Below are 21,334 nucleotides of genomic sequence, written 5' to 3'. Positions count from 1 at the left end.
TACATGATCTTTAAACAAGATCTAAAGTTGAGCTACCTCTGTGAAAATCCTGGCTTTATCAGTTTGTAATCTTGGGCAAGTTACTTAACGTAGGCCTTAGTTCTCTCATCAGTAAAATGAGAAGTAATAATTTACTTACTTCTTTAAGTTGTTGGTAGGATTAAGTAGGATAATATATGTAATGCACTTAGCACAGTACTTGATACATGAACTCTAGTAATTATTAGCTATCATTAGTAGCTTTATTCATTGGGTAGATATACAGTGAGAACCTACACTGTGGCAGATACTGAACTGATGAGGTGAAATGCTAAGCAAGACAATACACCATCTCTGCACTTACATCTTGTGAGAAGTCAAAAATTTTTCAAAGGCTGAGGCATTTCTGTTAATATAATTTCTCATGGAGCGGAGCATCTTTTTTCACAAGTTTGAACACTAGATATGGAATTAAGAAGCTCGGTCATTGGCAAAGTGAGTAACTTTACTTCCTTTGTTTCTTTTTACCTCCTTTGGAAAATATGACTCTTCCAGAAGTGACAGAAAAATTAATTGGGTAATTTTTATAAAATGCTTTAAGTTGTTCTATAAAAGGTTCTATATGGATTTATTTTTTATTTTTTAAAGATTTTATTTACTTAGAGAGAGAGAGAGAGAGAGAGAGAGAGCACAAGCTGGGAGAGGGGCAGAGGGAGCTGGAGAAGCAGACTCCCTCTGAGTAGGGAGCCTGTTGACATGGGGCTCCATCCCAGGACCCTGGAATCATGGACTGAGCCGCTCGACTGTCCCAGTTCTATATGGATTTAAAGTATTATTTTGTGATGTGAGTTTTATCTTCCTTAGGATGATTTTGGAGCCTTATTGTATATATCAACATATTTTTTCCATGTCACTCCAAGTTTTAAAGGAACCTCTTAATCTAGTACCTTAGCTGAGCTTTAATTTTGAGGTTACATCTCCCATTGATCTGGTCTATGGTTTACAGCTGGGGCAAACAGACTAGGTGTCAAGGTTAGAGGATACAGGAAAAGCAGTTCTATCAGACTCATTGTGGCTAACTTTTTTATTTTGTGAACTTAGTTTAGTTTCAAGCCTCTTTGCTTGTGAAGTACGTAGCCAGAGTAGGGCAAGGTTCTTGTGTTAATAGAAAAGTAAAAAGTTGGCCTCACTAAACTTAACCAAATTTAGTATATAGTTTGGCCTTGCCTAAAAGCCACAACTAGTTATTTGGTTTGATTTTTAGTCCTTGCTCATACATTTTGTAGTCTGTAGTGACAACTACAAGATATGAAGGCTAAACAGCCTTGAATTTGAAACATGCAGAATTTCTTAATGTTATAGTTAAACAGGTTCTAGAAATCATCCTTCTTTTATGTGGATTCTAAGGCCTAGTAGATAACAGGTGATTTATTCAGGATTATGCATCTTATAAATGGCAGGACTGTGGTTGGCACATTGACTTTCACCTGCCTTTAGTCTACATCCTTCCCAGTCAGCTCATGCCAAACACCTTACTCATTAGAACAATGACAGGCATAGAGACTGTCCTGAATGTCTAGGAACTAAATAAAATTACTAATTTATTTCCTCCCCCTGCCCTGTAACTTTTTCCAGACCTTCCATATAATTTCCACTGAAGAGTTATCAGTGGTATTTTCTTCTCAGTCATTTGCAGTCCCTGATTAAAGAAGTCATTTTATCGGGGTAGCACAGAATTATGATTTTAATTTATAGATCTTTCCTTTATCATTATAGGTATTATATAAAATCATATGTTTTTCTTTGTGCTAATGAAACAAACTGTGCCTGTTGAACACCTTTAATTAATTAAACTAGTGATTATTTTCAGTATGCTTGCAGAACTCATTGTAACTAAAGTAATTTAGATGCTAATCATTTATCTAAAAGAAGGAAGAGGGGCTCCTGGGTGGCTCAGTCAGTTAAGCTGCTGCCTTCAGCTCAGGTCATGATCCTAGGGTCCTGGGATCGAGCCCCACATTGGGCTCCTTGCTAAGCAGGCAGCCTGCTTCTCCCCCCGCCCCCCGCCATTCCCCCTGCTTGTGCTTGCTCTCTGTCTCTATCTCTCTCGTTATCTCTGTGTCAAATAAATAAATAAAAAATCTTAAAAAAAATAAAAGAAGGAAGAGATTTGTGTTTTGAGCTTAGAATATTTTATTTCTTTGAAAGCTATGGTAGCCATCCACTTCTGTTTCTATTTATATACATTATCTGTATATGTACCTTTTGGAGAAACTAACCTATTTCTAGAATTAGAAGAAACAGAATGAATTTTAATAAGCTTTTTAACATTAATTGTTTAGTTAGCCATAAATCAACTACTACATCTGTTATTGTACTGACTTGTCTAAAGAATCTTGGGATATTTCCCCTGGCACCACCGCCATGAAATTATTATTGTTTATACACACTTAACATGATGTGCCTGCAGGTGGAATTTAGTGATTTCTATTGAAATCTGTCACTAATACAGGAATTAGTATGCACATCTGATCATTTCAGTAGCTAAATCATACCTTGTTGTGGGTTGAGTTCTGTTTTTCTCCTTCATTATTTATGAAACCATATCCTATGTAGTAAATAATTTCATTAAGTGAAGCAAAATATTTAAAATTATGCTTCCAATTAAAGTCATCATCATCATCATCTTTCCCATCACCTATAGAAGTCATGTCTATTCTAAAGTTGCTGATAAGATGGTCAATTTATTTTTCTATGTATACAATTTATTTTTCTGTATATACAAGCTATTTTCTAAACCTGATAAACTACATGTAATAAGACTCATTCTTTCAAATATATTCCTTATGATAATTCAGAATAGAATCTTGGTGTTTAATACTTTGAAATATCTTTCAACAGTTACTGATTTGATTGTTAATATATATTAACTGTTGGGCTATTATGATGACCAGTTTCCAAAATGCTTATCTAGTTGATATAATTAGTCTTGAATAGATGATTAGCAACAAAGAACCTCAACCATTTAAATTCAACTCTAATTCAATTCAATTTTTCCATTCTAAAAATTGAACATTTATTCAGATTAGCAGTTAAGCCACTTTGTTTTGTATTTCCTTCTCTTGTCTTTTCCCACTGTCTTATTAAATATGTAATAAATTGAATTGACTTAATTTGATAGGTCTAATTGGAAAACTTTCTTTTAAATGAAGATAATGACTAGTAACAAAAAGTGTTTCTAAATATGGTAAAATTTAATGCCCTAGAGGTGCCAGATTTAAATACATCTTTAGGTAAATTGACATTTGCTATATTTAGTTATGTAAACTGGATGGTTACCTTCTCTCCATACCTCATTTCAAAAAGGTTTTGGTCAGAGTTTTATTTGTCATCCTTATATGGAGGCAATCTTAAAATAAAAGTAATTTAATAAAAGCACCTGCTCTGTGCCAGGCACCATGCTGGACTACATGAAGAAGACAGACACAGTCCCTGCCCTGTCAGGGGCAGCCTAGGGGGAAAGGCAGACAACTGAATGGACATTAAAGTGTATTGTGATATGGGTAAGTTGATAGAACTCTGAAGCACATATCTAACACATATTTGGGATTCTTCTGGAAGAAGTGATTTTTAAGCTGAGGCCCAAAGTATGGGTAGGAGTCAGCCAGGCAGAGATGTGGTAGAAGGATTTTCTGTCATTAGGCACAACATGTGAAAAGAGAGGCAAGAGAGCATGGAGTCACTGGGGGAACTATAAGTAGTTCCTTGTAGAGTTTGATTATTGAGAGACTAAAGTTTTGTTCTGAAAATATTTGTCATTTATTGGGTCTGTTTGGATGGTTGTATGATTTTGTTCCTCCCTAAAAAAAAACAGGTTTTAACTCAAGATTCAAAACCCTTTGTTTTGTTTTTGCTTCAGAGAGGGGCAAAGTTAGAAATTAATTGGCTTTCAGCTGGCTCTTGGTGTCATCCAGGAACCATTAAACTTTTTTTAATTAAATTTTTGTTTCATTTTTAATATCTTTTAGAGTTTACTCTTGGTAAATTTTTAAAAAGCTGACAAATACTACAAACTAAAATTCAGAAAACCATATTTTTGTTAATTGTCTAAAACAATTCTATAATGCTATTTTCCCTGCATTTTAAAATTGGATAATTTCTATATGACAGTAATTTGCATTATCATTTTGTATGGAAAGAATAGAAAGGTAATTCAGTCTTCTAGCTTGATCAAATTATTTTTCCAGTTTTATTGAGATATAATTATCATATAACATTGTATTAGTTTAAAGTGTACAATGTAATGATTTGACGTAGGTATATTGTGACAAGATTACTGCAGTAAATTAGTTAACATCCATCACTTACTTTACAAATTTTTTTTTCTTATGATAAGGACTTTTAAGATTTACTCTTTTAGCAACTCTCAGATATTACAGTATAGCATTGTTAACTATAGTTATTATGGTATATTATAGCTCCAGAACTAATTTATCTCTTAACTAGGAGTTGGTACCATTTGACCACCTTCACCTTTTTCCTCTACTCCACCCTTTCCCAGCCAATCTGTTCTCTGTTTCTATGACTTCATTTTTTTTTAGATTCCACATACAAATGAGATCATACAGTATTTGTCTTTCTCTGACTTATTTCACTTAGCATAATGTCTTCAGGGTCCATCGGTGTTGTCACAAATGCTGGGATTTCCTTCCTTCTCATGGCTGAGTAATACTCCTCTGTGTGTGTGTATTTTCTTTATCCATTCATCCATTGCTGGACATGTAGGTTGTTTCTGTGTCTTGGCTATTGTGAGTAATACTGCAGTGAAAATGAGGGTACAGATTACCTCTCTGAGGCAGTGGATATATACCCTGGGATTGCTGGGTCCCATGGTAGTTCTACCAGTAAACTCCTTAAGCAAATATCTGTCACTTAGGTCAAAAGGAAAATCTTTAGGGGTGCCTGGATGGCTCAGTCATTAAGCATCTGCCTTTGGCTCAGGTCATGATCCCAGGGTCCTGGGATCGAGCCCCGCATTGGACTCCATGCTCCTATGGGAGTCTGCTTCTCCCTCTCCCACTCCCCCTGCTTGTGTCCTGCTCTCGTTCTCTCTCTGTCAAATAAATAAATAAAATCTTTAAAAAAAAAAAGGAGAATCTTTAGCAAACAGAGCACAAATTAAATTATACTTCCAATTTTCCTGTGAAATTAATATTTTTAACATTTACAGAATTACTAAGATGTCTGTTAGAATCATCTAAATGGTCTAGCTAGCTTGTATCTGAATAATGGCTGAACTCACATAGACTGATTGATAAAGTAATGAAGTGATTAAGAATCTATAGGCATAATGTACCTATTAGGATAGGCTATGGATATACTGTGTAGCATTTTTACAGTAATATTTTTCAACCCTTGGTTATTGATTAATAGCAACTTGAAATATAATATTTTGGATCCCTCTTGCTGCGAAAACATCTTGATTTCTCTGTTAAAGTAATGTGAGAAGGAGAAAAAAATATGGGCTTTGGGTTTGACCCTATCTGATCTCTCTTCTGTTGTTTTTATCTTTCTGGATTTCGGCAATTAATTATAGCTTCTGAACCTCAGTTTAGCTGTACAAAAAGCTCGTGATACTCAATACCTACCTCCCTGTCCACTTTTATAGGGCTGTAATCACAAGGAAAAATTATTAAGAACTATAACAGGTATTAAGATGATTTTCACATACAATTTTTTTCATCATGTATGTTTGGTCCCCAGATTTTAAAATACAAACATGATAATGGAATATATTATTAGATTATAACCTGCAACAACAGGAAACTTACATTTTTACTCTTAGATGAAAATTGAGCTTTTATAAGAGTGTCATATTTGTAGAGTTAAATGAAAAAATTGAAAGAGATCCAGAGAGGAAAATAACTAATGAGAATAACTTCTAGACATTAAAATATCTCTGTATTTAATAAACCCACTATTGAATCATAATAAAATTCTGGACCAAAGAGTCTCCCCTGTAGCTACCTTAAGCCTCCATCTCAATATTTTTTCTGTACCAACACATCTGAGAAAGATGTACTCCCACCCGTAACAGTGGCTCACTGTAGTTAATGATTTTTAAACTGGCTGAGTTTGGGGGCAAGAGGCGGTGGTACAGGGCTTGGAGAGTGAGTTGGTGCCATACATAGTTGAAAAGGAAGCTGTCCATGCTTCAAGATTCCAATGGGTCTCTCTGCCCTCCCTCTACCCACCCCTCTGATAGTTACTGACCTAGGCAAGTATCATTGCTGATACATAAGGACTTTTGTTTCAACCTGTATGCCTTTTGTTCTGCTATTCATGGTCCATAAAAGAAAGAAAGATCTTTGTTTCAGGAATGTAAAATACCAGATTATAAGTATGTCTCAAAAGAGCTCAAACTACTTTTCACTATGACATTTCCTTTATCTTCAGCTTCCCACTTAAGGACATAAAAAGAAGGCTTTGATATCTCATAGTTATGAAATACAGGATTAGGAAGCTGAAGCTTTGTCCACACAACAGCCTTGCCCAGAGTGAGCCCACATAGATGCTTATTTCCAAATTCATTCCTACGAGTGCTTCTCAAATTGAAATACAAGTAAACCTGGGAAAGTGAGTCAGAGGCTTACAAACTGCCAGGATAAACATGGTACATTTTCTTGGACTACTAATTTTATTTGCTGGTATGTAAGTTAAATCATTTTCAAATAATAAAACAAACAGGATATTACAATGGTGTAAAATGAAAAATTTGATGAAACATCAAACTTCAGCCCATTGGTTTAGACTAAGCTTCATAAGTAGTATAAGTTTACCCTCCTCTGCTACTGGGAGCATTTTGGTGGAAAACTTTAAGAAGCACCATTCTATATTTGAATTTTTGGTTTATTTTATCTTTAAGGGGAAACTCCAGAGGGCAATAGGGCCTAGGTCTTCTGGGTTATTTACACAATGCCAAGCACTTGATTGGAACACAATAAATGCAACAAAAGAAACAAATCAAACCTACCTGTCCTGCATCCTGGTCCAAATCTCAAACTGTTACCCTGCAAAGCTATATGAAGCACTTTTACCAAATTGTAGATTTTGTTTTTTTAAAAAATAGTTTATCACTAAGAATGAATCTTTTTAGCAATATATTCTGGCATTTTTAGACAAGGTTCTGGCAGAATGAGTTCAGAGGTAAAAAGAGGTATGATTTAGGAAGTAGCAATACATAATAAGCATTAAAGTCATTGTGGAGTAGAAACAATTTCATTGGAAAAGTTTTTGAAAAAGTTCTCTTACGTCTAGTTAGAATCTATCCAAGGTTGCTGGAGCTAGAAATAGAATCCAGGTACTCTTATTCCTTGTGCAATGTCTGGGCCACATAGCCATGATACCGGTCTCAGAAATTATCAGTGGTTTTGTAAATACAGGTATCTTTTTATGTGACAATTTGTGTTTCTTAAAGATTTGCTTAGGGGCACCTGGGTGGCTCAGTCGGTTGGGCATCTATCTGCCTTTGGCTCAAGTTATAATCCCGGGGTCCTGGGATGGAGTCCCATGGCTGGTTCCCTGCTCAGTGGGGAGCCTGCTTCTCCCTCTCCTTCTGCCACTCCCCCTGCTTGTGCTCTCTTTCTCTCTCAAATAAATAAATAAAATCTTAAAAAAAAAAAGATCTGCTATAAATGGAATTATTATAAATCAAGTCATGTTTTAAACATTTTAGTGGAACTATGTAAAGGATTCCCAAAGGAAATCCTTTCCTAAAATAAGGAATCTTTCTTCTAATATGATCTAGTAGTCCCCAGATTCATCAGTGGTTTTTTTCTTCCTTCCTTCCTTCCTTCCTTCCTTCCTTCCTTCCTTCCTTCCTTCCTTCCTTCCTACACCTACCTTTTTCAAATGTTTGGATTTTTCTGTTTTCCTGAGGCACGTCTTTGTAAGTCTTTGAGGCTCAGTCACATTTAGCTTTTGATTCAAACATCAAAGTATATAAAAGAAAGAATGCAGTCTTTCAGTAGCATTTTGATAAGAGTTCTATTTGTTTAAAACATGTAGATCACATTCAAGTTTAGAAATGATTCTACAAATAAGGTAGCTGTTGAAATGATAAAGAAAGTTAAGAATGCCTCCTAGCTCTTTTTTTTTAAGATTTTTTTATTTATTCATTTGAGACACAGAGAGAGAGAGAGAGAGAGAGTGCATGAGCAAGGAGAGAAGCAGAGGGAGGGGGAGAAGCAGACCCCCCGCTGAGCAGGGAGCCCAACGTGGGGCTCGATCCCAGGATCCCAGCATCATGACCTGAGCCGAAGGCAGACGCTTAACCATCTGAGCCACCCAGGCGCCCCTACCTCCTAGCTCTTTTGTTAGTTTTATATGCAAGAGTTCTGGGTATGATATAAATCTAGAATTTCCTTATCTTTCTTCCTCAAGTTTATATATAAATTATAGGCTAATTCCATGGAACAGGAAAAGATAATAGTCCATGGTCTTTAGTGGAATTATACATATCCTTTTTTTCCTTCCAAAAGGATGTTGCTGAGTAAGAAGGCTCAGTAGAGATTTATACATTAGGTAACAGTATAAAGTATATTTTATATATGTAATTTAGATAATAGACTTTTCTTCTCACACATTTTCCTTGCCTTTAGAAGAAGGTCAAAAGCAGATTACAGAATTATAACCATCCCTAGCTGATACTTTAGGGTTCAGTATTCTTTCTCCTGTTTTGTTTCCCAGAAAGCTAGGAATAAAAATATTTCCTGACAGTATTGAAAAGGATTAGACCTGAGTTCCCTACCTTTTCAGAAAGAGGTACTCCTTTTCATTCAATTAAAGTTTAATCTACTAATATAAGTAGCTTTTAAACAATGCAAATTATATTCCCTAGAATCAAGAAATTGCAGATAGTAATGCTATAAGTCAAAAGGATTTTGCCAAAAGACATAATATTATAATTAGGATTATTACAATTCTTGTTCAAAAATTGTATGTCCGGGGCAACTGGCTGGCTTAGTTGGTAGAGCTTGTGACTCTTGATCTTGGGGTTGTAAATTCAAGCCCCACATTGGGTGTAGATTACTTTAAAACAACAGCAACAACAACAACAACAACAACAACTAAAGGGGCACCTGGTTTGAGTGTCTGACTCTTGATTTCGACTCAGGTCATGATCTCAGGGTTGAGAGATCAAACCCAGCGTAGGGCTCTGTGCTGGGCATGGAGCCTGCTTGAGATTCTCTCCATCTTAAGTTTTTTCAGGGTACAACTGCCACACAAATACTGTATATTTATTTAGGTGTAAATATAAGTGGGCACATTTATATTTTTAATATTTTTTTATAATGAAGTTTCTAAGAATGTGGATCACCCTCATAAACAGGGTAGTGCACTAGACATCAAGTAAAACTTTTGAGTGTTTCTAGATGCTGTAGGGGATATAAAGATTAGTAAGACCCAGTCCCTGCCCTTCAGGAATTTGCACTGAGTATGATAAGATCCATAAATCTGTAAATGTAACAAAAATAGGATATGATAAGTGTCATAAGAGAGGTATAAAGTTCTGTGGGCGTTTCTGGCTGAAGGAATTAAAGACGTCACCAGGAGCACAAGCTAGGCCTATACGTGGGGCTCGATCCACGTATGAGGATCGAGGATGAGGAATGAGGAAAGGTGGGACAGGTCAGTGTCGTTGATTTGGAATCAGGAGTTATTAGCTGTGTGACTTTAGCGTCCCACAGCCTTTCTTAATATCTGTTCTATGTACCTTACAGAGTTACGAGGTTTCAAAGTGATAATGTATTTGACAATGCTTTATATATTTTAAACATATAAATGTTTTTATTAGCACTTTAGCTTTATGGGAACAAAGCAAAATAATAAAATAACATAATTAGGTCATGGGATTTCAGCAAGGGCTTCTTTAGAGAAACTTTAACAACCAACATTAATGAAACTTAGAAATACTCAGTGGCTTTTTGTGAAACTCATTCAGAAATGTAAATGAAAACAGAATAGGTAAGTTATGCTAGACAGACAACGATAACCACCCCCTTTGCTCATCCTCCCATGGAAGGCCAGGTTTAGTTCCCCAGCCCACCTGAGGATCATTGTCTACTTCTCTTGGGTTTTACTTGGAATGCCCAGTAAAATCCCCATGTCTACACTGATTAGGCACCAACAGTATCCTGTCAAGGAAACCTGACCAATCCCCCCTAGTTTTGGGAACTAAGTTGCCTTGTTACCTAGAGCACTGACCCCAATTAGAAAACCTTCCTGCCAAAGCAGTTAGTCTTTAGTTAGTTCTTTAGCTGTCTAGGCTGATAGGATGATGATTTTGAGAGGTAAGAGGGGAATTTGAAATAAAACGTACTGTCTTGGAGCTCTAATATATAGGTAATACTAAGAGAAACAAGATTTCTGTGGAGGTTCTACTCTCTGGGAGCTGTGTCAAAATTAATGCTTAGGAAACTGTGAACATATTCAAGGTATTAATTTTCAAGTAACTTGCCTAAAAGTGGAGTTACGCTTTGGCAAAGAGGTGTTTTCAAAACACTAGCAATGGAATTGAGCAAATCATAAGGATCTGAATATTGGAAATACATAGAAGTAAGGGTCTTGGATTGACTATCCGTCTGTTACCGGTCTATTGACTAGATGGAACGAGATGTGCCGGACCAGCAGAGATTATGTTTGGGTAAACAACCCAAAACATAGTACTGGAGCATGGTAGCATGCTCCTATCCTCTCTAGTTTTGGAGTATTAAATACTATATTTGAAGCTATTTTTATTCTGGGAGGGTAAAGTGGACTTCCCGAAAACACTCCAATGGGATTTTTTTTTTTAAGATTTTATTTATTTATTTGACAGAGAGAGAGCAGGAGAGCACAGGCAGGGGGAGCAGGAGAAGCAGGCCCCCTGCTGACCAGGGACCCGGATGTGGGACTCGATTCCAGGACCCTGGGATCTTGACCTGAGCCGAAGGCAGTCACTTAACTGACCGAGCCACCCAGGTGCCCCTCCAATGGGATTTTAAGGCATGATGAAAAAAGCAGTCGATAAATGGGTTAATTACCAGTATTTTCCTTTCTCTGTTACCACTGCCCACCTGGCTGTGTCCACTGAAATTGGACAGCGGGACAAATGGAATTGGGGAGTAGGCTGGTTTAGTAGCTCCTTCTGCTGCTACCTCTGGCCAGTCTTGATCCATGCAGTCCAGAATATCCAATAATATGATTGACAAAAGTCAACATTGCATTCTTTGTCCTTTTTTTTTTTTTTTTGATTATGTCCAATACCAACCATGGGTCCACCCAGATTGAGATTTTAAAATCTATGGAGCAGTCCCTGTGCATCTTTTGGAAACGTCTAGCAATTAGTACCAGGATTGAATTCAGAGATTAAGATAGCCTTTGAAGAATATGATATCTACATTTTAAAAGTAATGTGGTATTTCTCTTTCAGAGGAAAGATTATCTTATGGTAGAAACAAGTGTTAGTGAGGATGTGGAGAAGAAGGAATCCTCTTGCACTGTTGTGGGAATGCAAACTGGTGCAGCCACTGTGGAAATCAGTATGGGGGTTCCTCAAAAAGTTAAAAATAGAACTACCCTACAATCCAGTAATCACAGTATTGGGAATTTATCCAAAAGATACAAAAACACTAATTTACAGGGATACATACACCCTATGTTTATTGTAGCATTGTTTACAATAGTCAAATTATGGACAGATTGACAGAGGAATGGATAAAGAAGATATGGTGTATGTATAATGGAATATTATTCAGCCATAAAAAGAACGAAATTTTGCCATTTGCAACAACATGGATAGAGCTAGAGAGTATAATGCTAAGCCAAATAAGTCAGTGAGAGAAAGACAAATACCATATGGTTTCACTCGTATGTGAAATTTAAGAAGCAAAACAAATGAGCAAAGGGAAAAAGAGAGAGAAACCAAGAAACAGACTCCTAACTATAGAGAACAAACTGATGGTTACCAGAGGGGAGGTGGGGGGGGTGGGTTAAATAGCTGATGGGGATTAAGGAGTGCATTCATCATGAACACTGGGTGATGTACGGAATTGTTGAATCACTATTATACACCTGAAGCTAATGTAACACTGTATGTTAACTCTACTGGAATTTTTTAAAAAGATTACCTTGTGGCTTGCCATGAGTGACCATCTTAGAGGCACCCATTTGTATTATACACGTGTTAATAGGTGAACATTTATTTTTATTATATTTTATTGTATATATGTATCATGATTTGTGTATTCCCTCATTGATGGATGTTTAAATTATTTCAAGTTTGCATGTCTCCTTGTGCATATGTGTTAGTTTCTCTAGGGCAGTGCTTATCAAAGTTTTTCACATCTTAACCATATGTTAAAATATGTCTTTACTGCCCAGAGTATCACCTGGGAGGTGGTGGTATATGGTAAAGCCACAGAGATCTCTATGGCAGTATGTTACAAATAAAATCTTATGCTCTAATAAAGGGGTAGGGAAATTTTAGCCCTCAGGCAAACTCAGCTCCCTACTATTTTGGTAGTTTTACTAGAACACACCCATGCCCATTTGTTAACATAGTGTCTGTGGCTGCTTTCGTACTATGGTGGCAGAGTTGAGTCATTGCAACAGAGACCATATGGCCTGCAAAGCTAAAATATTTACCATCTGGCTTTTTACAAAAAAAGTTTGCTGACTCCTACTTTAAAATAATAATTACCAAACAAATACGGTTTTGACCATTGTAAATTTGTGAATAATTTCTTTAAAATTTGATCTTTTTTGTGTACTTATTAATGTGAGGTAAAATTTCTGGTGAAATAAACAGATCTAACTTGTATAATTCAATGAGTTTTGATAATGTAAGTAACACCCTTATCCAAGTCTTAAATTAGTTTTTAAAATTGGGTTGTTTATCTTTTTATTTTTAATTTATAGGAGGAGTGTGTGTGTGTGTGTGTGTGTGTTTCTGGATACAAGTTTTTATCATAAACATGATTTGTAAGTATTTTCTCTCAGTCTGTGGCTTGTCTTTTCATTTTCTTAACAGTGTGTTTTGAAGATCAAAAATTTTTTGTTGAAGTCCAGTTTATCAAGTTTTGTTCTAGTACTATAGAAGTTAGTGCTTTTTGTGTTCTAAGAAATCTTTGCCTATCCTAAGATCATAAAGACATTATTTTATGTTTTCTTCTAAAAGCCTTATTGGTTTGGCTTTTATATTTATGTCTGTGATCTCATTGATACTATTTTTTGCGTACAGTATGAGGTGAACCTGGGTTGAAGTTCATTGTTTTCCATGGGTTTATCCAGTCAGTCCAGCTCTATCTGCTGAAAAGTTTGTCTTTCCCTGTTGAATTGCCTTGGTGCTTTTGTCAACAATCAGTTGACAATATAATGGGCCTATTTCTGGTCTCCATTCTGTTCAGCTGCTTCATTTATGTCTGTCCTTACACCTTAAATTTTTACCTGCCGTCAGTTTTTTTTGTAGCATGTTGACTGGAAAGCTGTACATATGCCTAGAAGTGTAGTAAATTACTAGGTCATAGTAGACAGTACATATCCTTATCTTGTCTACATATGCCTAATCTCTCTGTGGGACAGCTATTTCAGTAGTCTCCTAACTGTCCCTCTTGCTTTCAGAAGCTATCTCCTTTTAATCCATTCTCCACACTGCCATCAGAATGATATTTCCAAAATCAAATATGATTTTGTTTCTTAAAATCTTCCATGGCTGCTCAGTGTCTAGAGAGGTATGTATAAACACCTTACTTAGCATATAGGAAATAAGCCACTTCTCAAAATGTGTACAGTACTCCTGATCTCACCAGTCCAGCTACTGATTTATTTCTTGAAAGTTATGTACAATTTTATTTCTATGCTGGCAACATGTTATTTCTTTCTAGAATGTCTTTCCTACATTTCATCACATGAAATCCTATTTATCTTTTAGTATCATTTCTTTTGCGATATTTCTCTCCAATTGACCCCATGTTCTCACTTATAAATTACTATATTTAAATAGTTTTTTCTTCTTTGAGAAGCTTCTCTGATTTATTTTGTCTCCTTTTTTGCCCCATAATACTGGCTAGTACTTGTTACTCCGTTGTTAGTTGTTTTTTGTTTGTTTTTTTTTATTATTATGTTATGTTAATCACCATACATTACATCATTAGTTTTGGATGTAGTGTTCCATGATTCATTGTTTGCATATAACACCCAGTGCTCCATGCAGAACATGCCCTCTTTAATACCCATCACCAGGCTAACCCATCCCCCCACCCCCCTCCCCTCTAGAACCCTCAGTTTGTTTCTCAGAGTCCATAGTCTCTCGTGGTTCGTCTCCCCCTCCGATTCCCCCCCTTCATTCTTCCTCTCCTGCTATCTTCTTCTTCTTCTTCTTTTTTTAACATATAATGTATTATTTGTTTCAGAGGTACAGATCTGTGATTCAACAGTCTTGCGCAATAAAAATATGAAACGCTTCATGAATTTGCGTGTCATCCTTGCGCAGGGGCCATGCTAATCTTCTTTGTATCATTCCAATTTTAGTATATGTGCTGCCAAAGCGAGCACTGTTTGTTTTTTAATTAAATTGCCTCTAAGCAAAACAATCCCTAAAAATTTTAGGCTCCTTTTCCAAATCTACCAAATAAAGGAAACGTAGCCTAATCTATGTGATTCACAGGTTTCTGATGAGGGGTAAATGAGGCAACAGGTGTGGAAAAAGGTTAGTTTGTTTTTTTGTTAAAGAACATGATTTTTTATTTTACTAAGGCATGGAAATATTTGAAAAATGTTTTAAAAATATGGCCTTATTGTTACTTATAACAAAATTCCAATAGAATTTAACCCTCTTGGTGTCTTACAAATTTTATTGTGATAGAATTTCACCTTCACATATTTGTATTAGTGAAAATAATCCTAATATTGACTATTTTAAAATTTTTATTCCTAATATTTTTAGTAAAACATAAAAATATGTTCAGTAAAACAGTAAAACTGAAAATAACTAAGAAAATACTTAACACTGAAAAATACTAAGTTAAAAAATAGCTAAGTTTAAATGTACTTTATGGACTAAAGATAACATTTTCCTGTACAAAGTCTCGGCTATGTATGTGTATGTCTGTCTCTTTGGATATCTTTGGCTCAGTAAACATTTATTGAATACTTTTCAGTTTAGGCACTATGAAAGTAATACTATATATAGCAGTAGCTAACATTTAGTGAATCTTACTATGTAACAGTGCTTAAAACTTTGCATATGTTATTTCATTTAATATTCACAATTAACCTATATGGTAGGTACTATCATTACCATATTTTATGTTAGATGAGTAATTTCCTAGAAGTAATAAATCCTGTTTGCCAATCGCATTATAGATGATTAAGACAGAGTCCCTGTTCTCAAGAAGCTCCCAATTAAATAGTAGATTAACACAAACATTTAAAAAATTGATCTCATGAGACAAAAAATAGTTCACAATGTTATAAAGATATGAACAAGGCCCTAAGGGATTGGTAAGTATTGTCATTCTAGCCAGAAAAATGAGAAGGAAGTAGCTTTTGAACTGGTCTTTAAAAAGTTGTAAAATGACCAGAAATCTTAGATACAGAATTCTGCAGACTGGATTGCTTTTCAGATGATGATAAAAATGCTTATGTGCCTTTCATACCTTACTTAGAATAATGCCAAAGTATCAGAACTCCTGGGCATTATTTTTCCTTTTGCCTCTCCTTTGCTGAATTATGTGGAAGAGAGCATTACACCATCTGCTTCTCAGTTTATCCTTCAGGAGAATGTGACTAAGAAATTGACCTGATAGCACTTACATTGCATTTCTCAAGGGACACCAAAACAAATCTGATAGAGGGTACTTAGGTACAAGTATTTTCTCAGCTGTAAAAGTATGAAAATGATAGTGTGTTAGTTAAATAAACCTTGCATTTTGTATTCATTCTTAGCAGTCATTGAATAGGCAAAACTGAAAACCAGTGTTTACATTCACAGTAATTGCAATTTTTGTGATAGGTTTCTTATATATAGGAACTCAACATGTAATTTTATAACATTAACAATCATTTTTGAAAAACAATAAATTAATGCAGCTGTGCTTTTGAAGAATATCAGCAAAAGCAGTCAAGTTAATACAGAATTGCTTGTTAGGAAATTTTTTTAATTGAGGAAATGACAGGATTGGCGTTATTATTATTACTCAGACCTTTGTTGTAAACTATGGCAAGGATATAAACAATGAATTTAACTTTGAAAGATTTGTGTGCTTTCTAAATTAAGCACACAAGAAAGTATTATACTGTATCAGGAGATGCATTTTCTGCTAGCATAATTTATAATATGACAGTTAAATAATTAATCAGATGGTTGGATACAGAGGGATTTTTCTCAAAAAGAGAGAAAAGGATAAATTACTCCATGCCAATTGAATAATATTCCAAACACAAAAAATAAAGTCAGGGGGAGACATAAAGATGCTTTAATTTTGTAGTTTGTATAGACTGCCATCCATTATATGAGTAATAAATGTTATGTCCATATTCATGACATTTAAAAAAATCTGGCACTACTTCAAGCTACTTTTTCTGAATATCATTAATATTAATATGTAATTATTGAGCTAATTAATGTACATATGGACAAGTCACTGTTCCCTAGTCTGTTGTGGATATATAATTTAAATGTTTCTCATTTGATTAAATGAAATCTCTTTTTTGAACATTTTGCTTAGCCTGAAAAGAAATATATATTAGTGATAAATAGCAATTTTGGTTTCTGTATTCTATTGGTGGTGCAGGTATTTTGTTTGGCATTAATTTTATATAAAAATGTATATTTGGTGTCATATTTAGTTGTTTAACAAAAGACTGATACATGTTTTACTATAACAACTGTTAGCATGCCCTTCACTACTTATTTATACATATTCCTCTCTATTCTAGGTAGTGGAATTATCTGTGTAATTGAGTAAAAACAGGAGTGGCCACAGATGTATAAGAAAACTCTTCAGCAAATTATTGAATTTGCCAAACCTCTTCTTAAAGACCATTTTTGCAGTTCTGTCCCATTGAAATGAATTGCCTGGGTCTTTAGAGTATGCTGAGAAGATTAAAGTAAAAGAGAGGAAAAAGAATCATTTGGAGAAGGTTTGAATGAAGTCTTTGCATTCTGGCTAAAAAATAGTCTGAACTCTCTATCTAGCCCCTACATATAAAAAGAGCAGGGGAAGAAATGCTTCCATAGCTGTATGTTGATGGAATGAATTGTTTGTTTTCAAGGGCAAACTAGCATTTTATTTATTTATTTATTTTTAGTTTTATTTTTTTAAGATTTTATTTATTTATTTGAGAGAGAGAGAATGAGAGACAGAGAGCACAAGAGGGAAGAGGGTCAAGAGGGAGAAGCAGACTCCCCGCTGAGCAGGGAGCCTGATATGGGACTAGATCCCGGGAGTCCAGGATCATGACCTGAGCCGAAGGCAGTCGCTTAACCAACTGAGCCACCCAGGCGCCCCCAAACTAGCATTTTAAAGCTATTGCTTTTTTAGTAAAATATAGTATGTTGTTTTCCAGTTTTATATTTAATCAGTTTAGTTTAATAAAATGCTATTTTGTATCAGGGACTGCAAGATAAGAAATACTTACAGAAAAAGACTGTTTGATCTGTGGATTTTTAAAAAGGCCATTGTATTTTCTACTGTCCTTCATCTTTATGTTTATGTTAGTGACTACCAGAAATAAGGAAAAGGTAAAAGCTCAGACTTTTTTTCCCTTGCTTGACATTTTATAGGCTCTTTCGTCATTGGAATGTGAGACAACACATTTTTGCAATCTACCACTCGGTTTCCCAATTCAAAAAAGAGATTTGGACACATTTTTTCCTAGCAGTACTCCATGGAAGAATTCACTTTCTCTCAGTGGCCGTTACATAAAACAGTAAGAATGATGCAGTCAACTCTCTCCTAAATTAACTAAATGAGATGTAATTGTAGATCATTTAAAACAGTATAGTCAGAAAGTCATTTTTCCTTCATTTTGAATAGTTTTATGCCATGCTGGGGTAACTTAACACCAGGGTACAAAAATGATATGTAGAGGCCAGAGTCCACCATGCAGATAAGACATACCTCAAGAAATAGAAAGCTTTTGTGTTTTTGTTGCATGATGGTGAACAGCTGTAACCATCAGCTAGCTTGCCCTTTTTGGCAGCTGGCTGTTTTTAGCATTTAAAAAAATTGCATGCTATTTGCCTCTGGTGCCTGGCATTCTTCAATTAAAATTTTAAATGTGTTCTTATCATCCCCTAACACAAAGCTCAGTTATGCAGTCCCCAATCTAGCCTGAGACACCTGTTCTTGAATCCTCTTTTTTTTTTTTAATTCAGAAAAGTTCAGTGTGAAATAAATCTCTGTGCTGTGTCATGCTAGAATAAAGAAACCATACATTATTATAATGGAACCAGATCAAGCTACTTAGATGGGCTTAAGTGAATGGTTGAGGCCTGTTAATGGATATGAGATATGATTACACCAAGGCCATTTCAGTAAAAGATTAATGTTGTTAATTTTAAGAGTTGTTTTGTTTTTGTTTTGTTAACAACAGTCTGGAGACGATAAATAGGGAAAGGGGCTTGATTATATATCGCTTTGATCTCTTGTAAACCTTAAAATTCCATTAATTAGGAAAGAGTAAGAAACTATTATATGTATGGACAAATTTTATGTAGCTGTTTGCCATAAAAGAAAGAGGACTTTGGAAGGACTGAATTTCCATTTATCTCAAATTATAGTCTTCAGATCAATATTGACCAGAAAATTCCTACGTTTGTGAACTTGAAAACATCTACACTAAAGTAGAAATTAAATACATTCAGATAGAACAAGTTTCTTCCCAGGGCAGAGGTTTCAGTTAAACCATGACTCATACTTTATTGAATTTAAGCTGTTCCTCCATATAGCCTTACAGTTGGACTGAGAAAGCCTTTGATTTAATAGAATGCTCTCTTTGTATTTCTAATTTGTGATAAATTTAGCCTTTGTTAGTTGGTTAGAGGTGTCATTGAAATCTTTCCAGGCCTGCCTCCCTCTTCAATCAAAGAAAACACCTTATCTTTTCCTGTAATTAATCATTTTTAGCACTTTCTTTGATATCCTTTTTTTTATTATTATTTTTAAAGAGCTTTCCTCATTTTGTCTCCCAGAAAACAACTCTAAGGGGAGATAGCATGATTTTTAATTAATATATGAAAAGAAAAAGAAGGATTAGAGATTATGTTAACTGGACAACAGTGTCAGAGATCAGAATTTTTTGGATTTAATTTCATCTGGATCAGATTGTTGTTCTGTTTTAATGGCGAATTTATTCATTCCATTTGGCATATTTTAAAATAAATTTTTAAAATATAAAGCAATGAACACCCATTGTTGAAAAACCCAGAAAGTATAGAAAATGTAACAAAGAAAATAAAAATACATAAATTATGTATGTATATTCTTTTAGTCTTTTTTGAATGCATTTTTTTTTAAATTAATAGACTTTGTTTCTTAGAGCAATTATATGTTTACAGAAGAATTTGTTAGAAAGTACAAAGTTCCTATATACTCCCTCCTTTTTTTTTCTTATTCCTTCTGTCCACCTCCATGGCCCTGTTTCCCTATTGTTAACATTTACCGTGGTGTGGTCCACTTATTACAGTCAATGAACCAGTATTGATACATTATTTTTGAAGTTCACAGTTTAGTGTTCAGTCTTTGTGTTGTATAGTTCTATGGGTTTTGCCAAATGCATAATGTTATGTATCTACCATTACATAATCATACACAGTACTTTCAGTGGCCTAAAAAACTCCTGTGCTCCACCAATTCACCCCCATTCCCTTCCTCCAACCTCTGGCAAGTATGATTTTTTTCTCTGTAATTTCGCCTTCTCTAGATTGTCATATAATATAGTTGGAATCATACATTAGGAAGTCTTTTCTGACTGACTGCTTTTTTAAAAAAGTTCCTCTGTATCTTTTTGTAGCTTGACAGCTCATTTCTTTCTGAACAATATTGAATTGTATGGATGCACTACAGTTTTTGTATTCACCTATTGAGGGACATCTTGGTTGCTTCCAATTTGGAGCATCTAGTTAATGAATAAAGCTGGTATAAACATTCGTGTAGGTTTTTGTGTGGGCATAAGTTTTCAGATTATTTGGGTAAATACTTAAGAGAGTGCTTGCTTGGTTATATGGTCAGACTATGTTTAGCTTTATAAGAAACTGCAAAAACTATCTTCCAAATGGCTGTCTTAGTCTGCTTGAGCTGCTGTAACAAAATACCACAGGCTGGGTGGCTTAAACAACAGACATTATTTTTCATAGTTCTGGAGGCTGGGAAATCCAAATTCAGAGTGCCAGCAAATTGGTTCTTGCTGAGAGCCCTATTCCTGGCTTGCAGGGAGCCACCTTCTTGCTGTATTCTCACATGATAAGAGTGAAGAAACTCTGGTGACTCTTCCTCTTTTTATAAGGGCATTAATCCCATCTTGGGGGCCCCACCCTCATGGCCTCATCCAAGCCTAATTACCTCCCAAAGGTCCCTACCTCCTAATACCATCACATTGGGGGTTAAGACTTCAACACGTGAATTTGGGGAGGACACAAACATCTGGTCTTTAACAGTAGCTATAGCAATTTGCATTCTCACCAGCAGTGAATGAAAGTTTTTGTTGCTCCACATCCTCTCTTACATTTGGTGTTGTCACTGTTGATTTTAGCCATCCTAATAGGTATGTAGTGGTATCCTGTTTTAATTTACAATGTGCTAATGATCTATAATGTTGCGCATCATTTCATGTGCTTATTCTCCATCTGTAAGTCTTCTTTGGTGAGATGTCTGTTCACATCTTTTGCCCATTTTTTGGTAGAGTTGTTTGTCTTCTTGTTGAGTTTCAGGAGCTCTTTGTATATTTTGGATTAAGTCTGTTAATAGATATTTTCTCCCTTCTGTGGCTTTTCATTTAATTCTTTTAACAATGTCTTTCACAGAGCAGAATTTTTCAATTTTAATGAAGTACAACTTTTCAATTTTTCTTTTATGGATTGTGCTTTTGGTGCTGTATGTAAAAACTCAGTGCCAACCCAAGGCCACCTATATTTTCTCCTGTATTTATTTTCTAAAATAGTTTTGAGTTTTACATTTAGGTCTGTGGTCCATGTTGAGATAATTTTTGTGAAAGATGTCAGTGTCTAGATTCTTTTTTTATTTCTCTCTCTCTCTCTCTCTCTCTCTTCTCTCTTCTCTCTCTTTTGCACGTGGACATGCAGTTGTTCTAG

General features: G+C 35.2%; 1 protein-coding gene and 1 non-coding gene across 12 annotated transcripts in view; one reads left to right on the top strand and one right to left on the bottom strand.

Annotated features, from left to right (window-relative positions):
• The window catches only part of FUT8 (fucosyltransferase 8), a 330,956-nt gene that overhangs the window by 265,897 nt on the left and 43,725 nt on the right, over nt 1-21,334 (top strand). The window lies entirely within an intron of this gene.
• LOC113910596 lies at nt 14,468-14,574 on the bottom strand. Its single transcript, XR_003516109.1, has one exon. It is a non-coding gene; the product is annotated as a U6 spliceosomal RNA (small nuclear RNA).

This window comes from Zalophus californianus, chromosome 6, assembly GCF_009762305.2.
Source record: "Zalophus californianus isolate mZalCal1 chromosome 6, mZalCal1.pri.v2, whole genome shotgun sequence".
In the NCBI taxonomy this organism is placed as follows: Eukaryota; Metazoa; Chordata; class Mammalia; order Carnivora; family Otariidae; genus Zalophus; species Zalophus californianus.
Note: the sequence above shows the minus strand (reverse complement) of the source record. Positions and strands in the feature narration are given on the sequence as shown.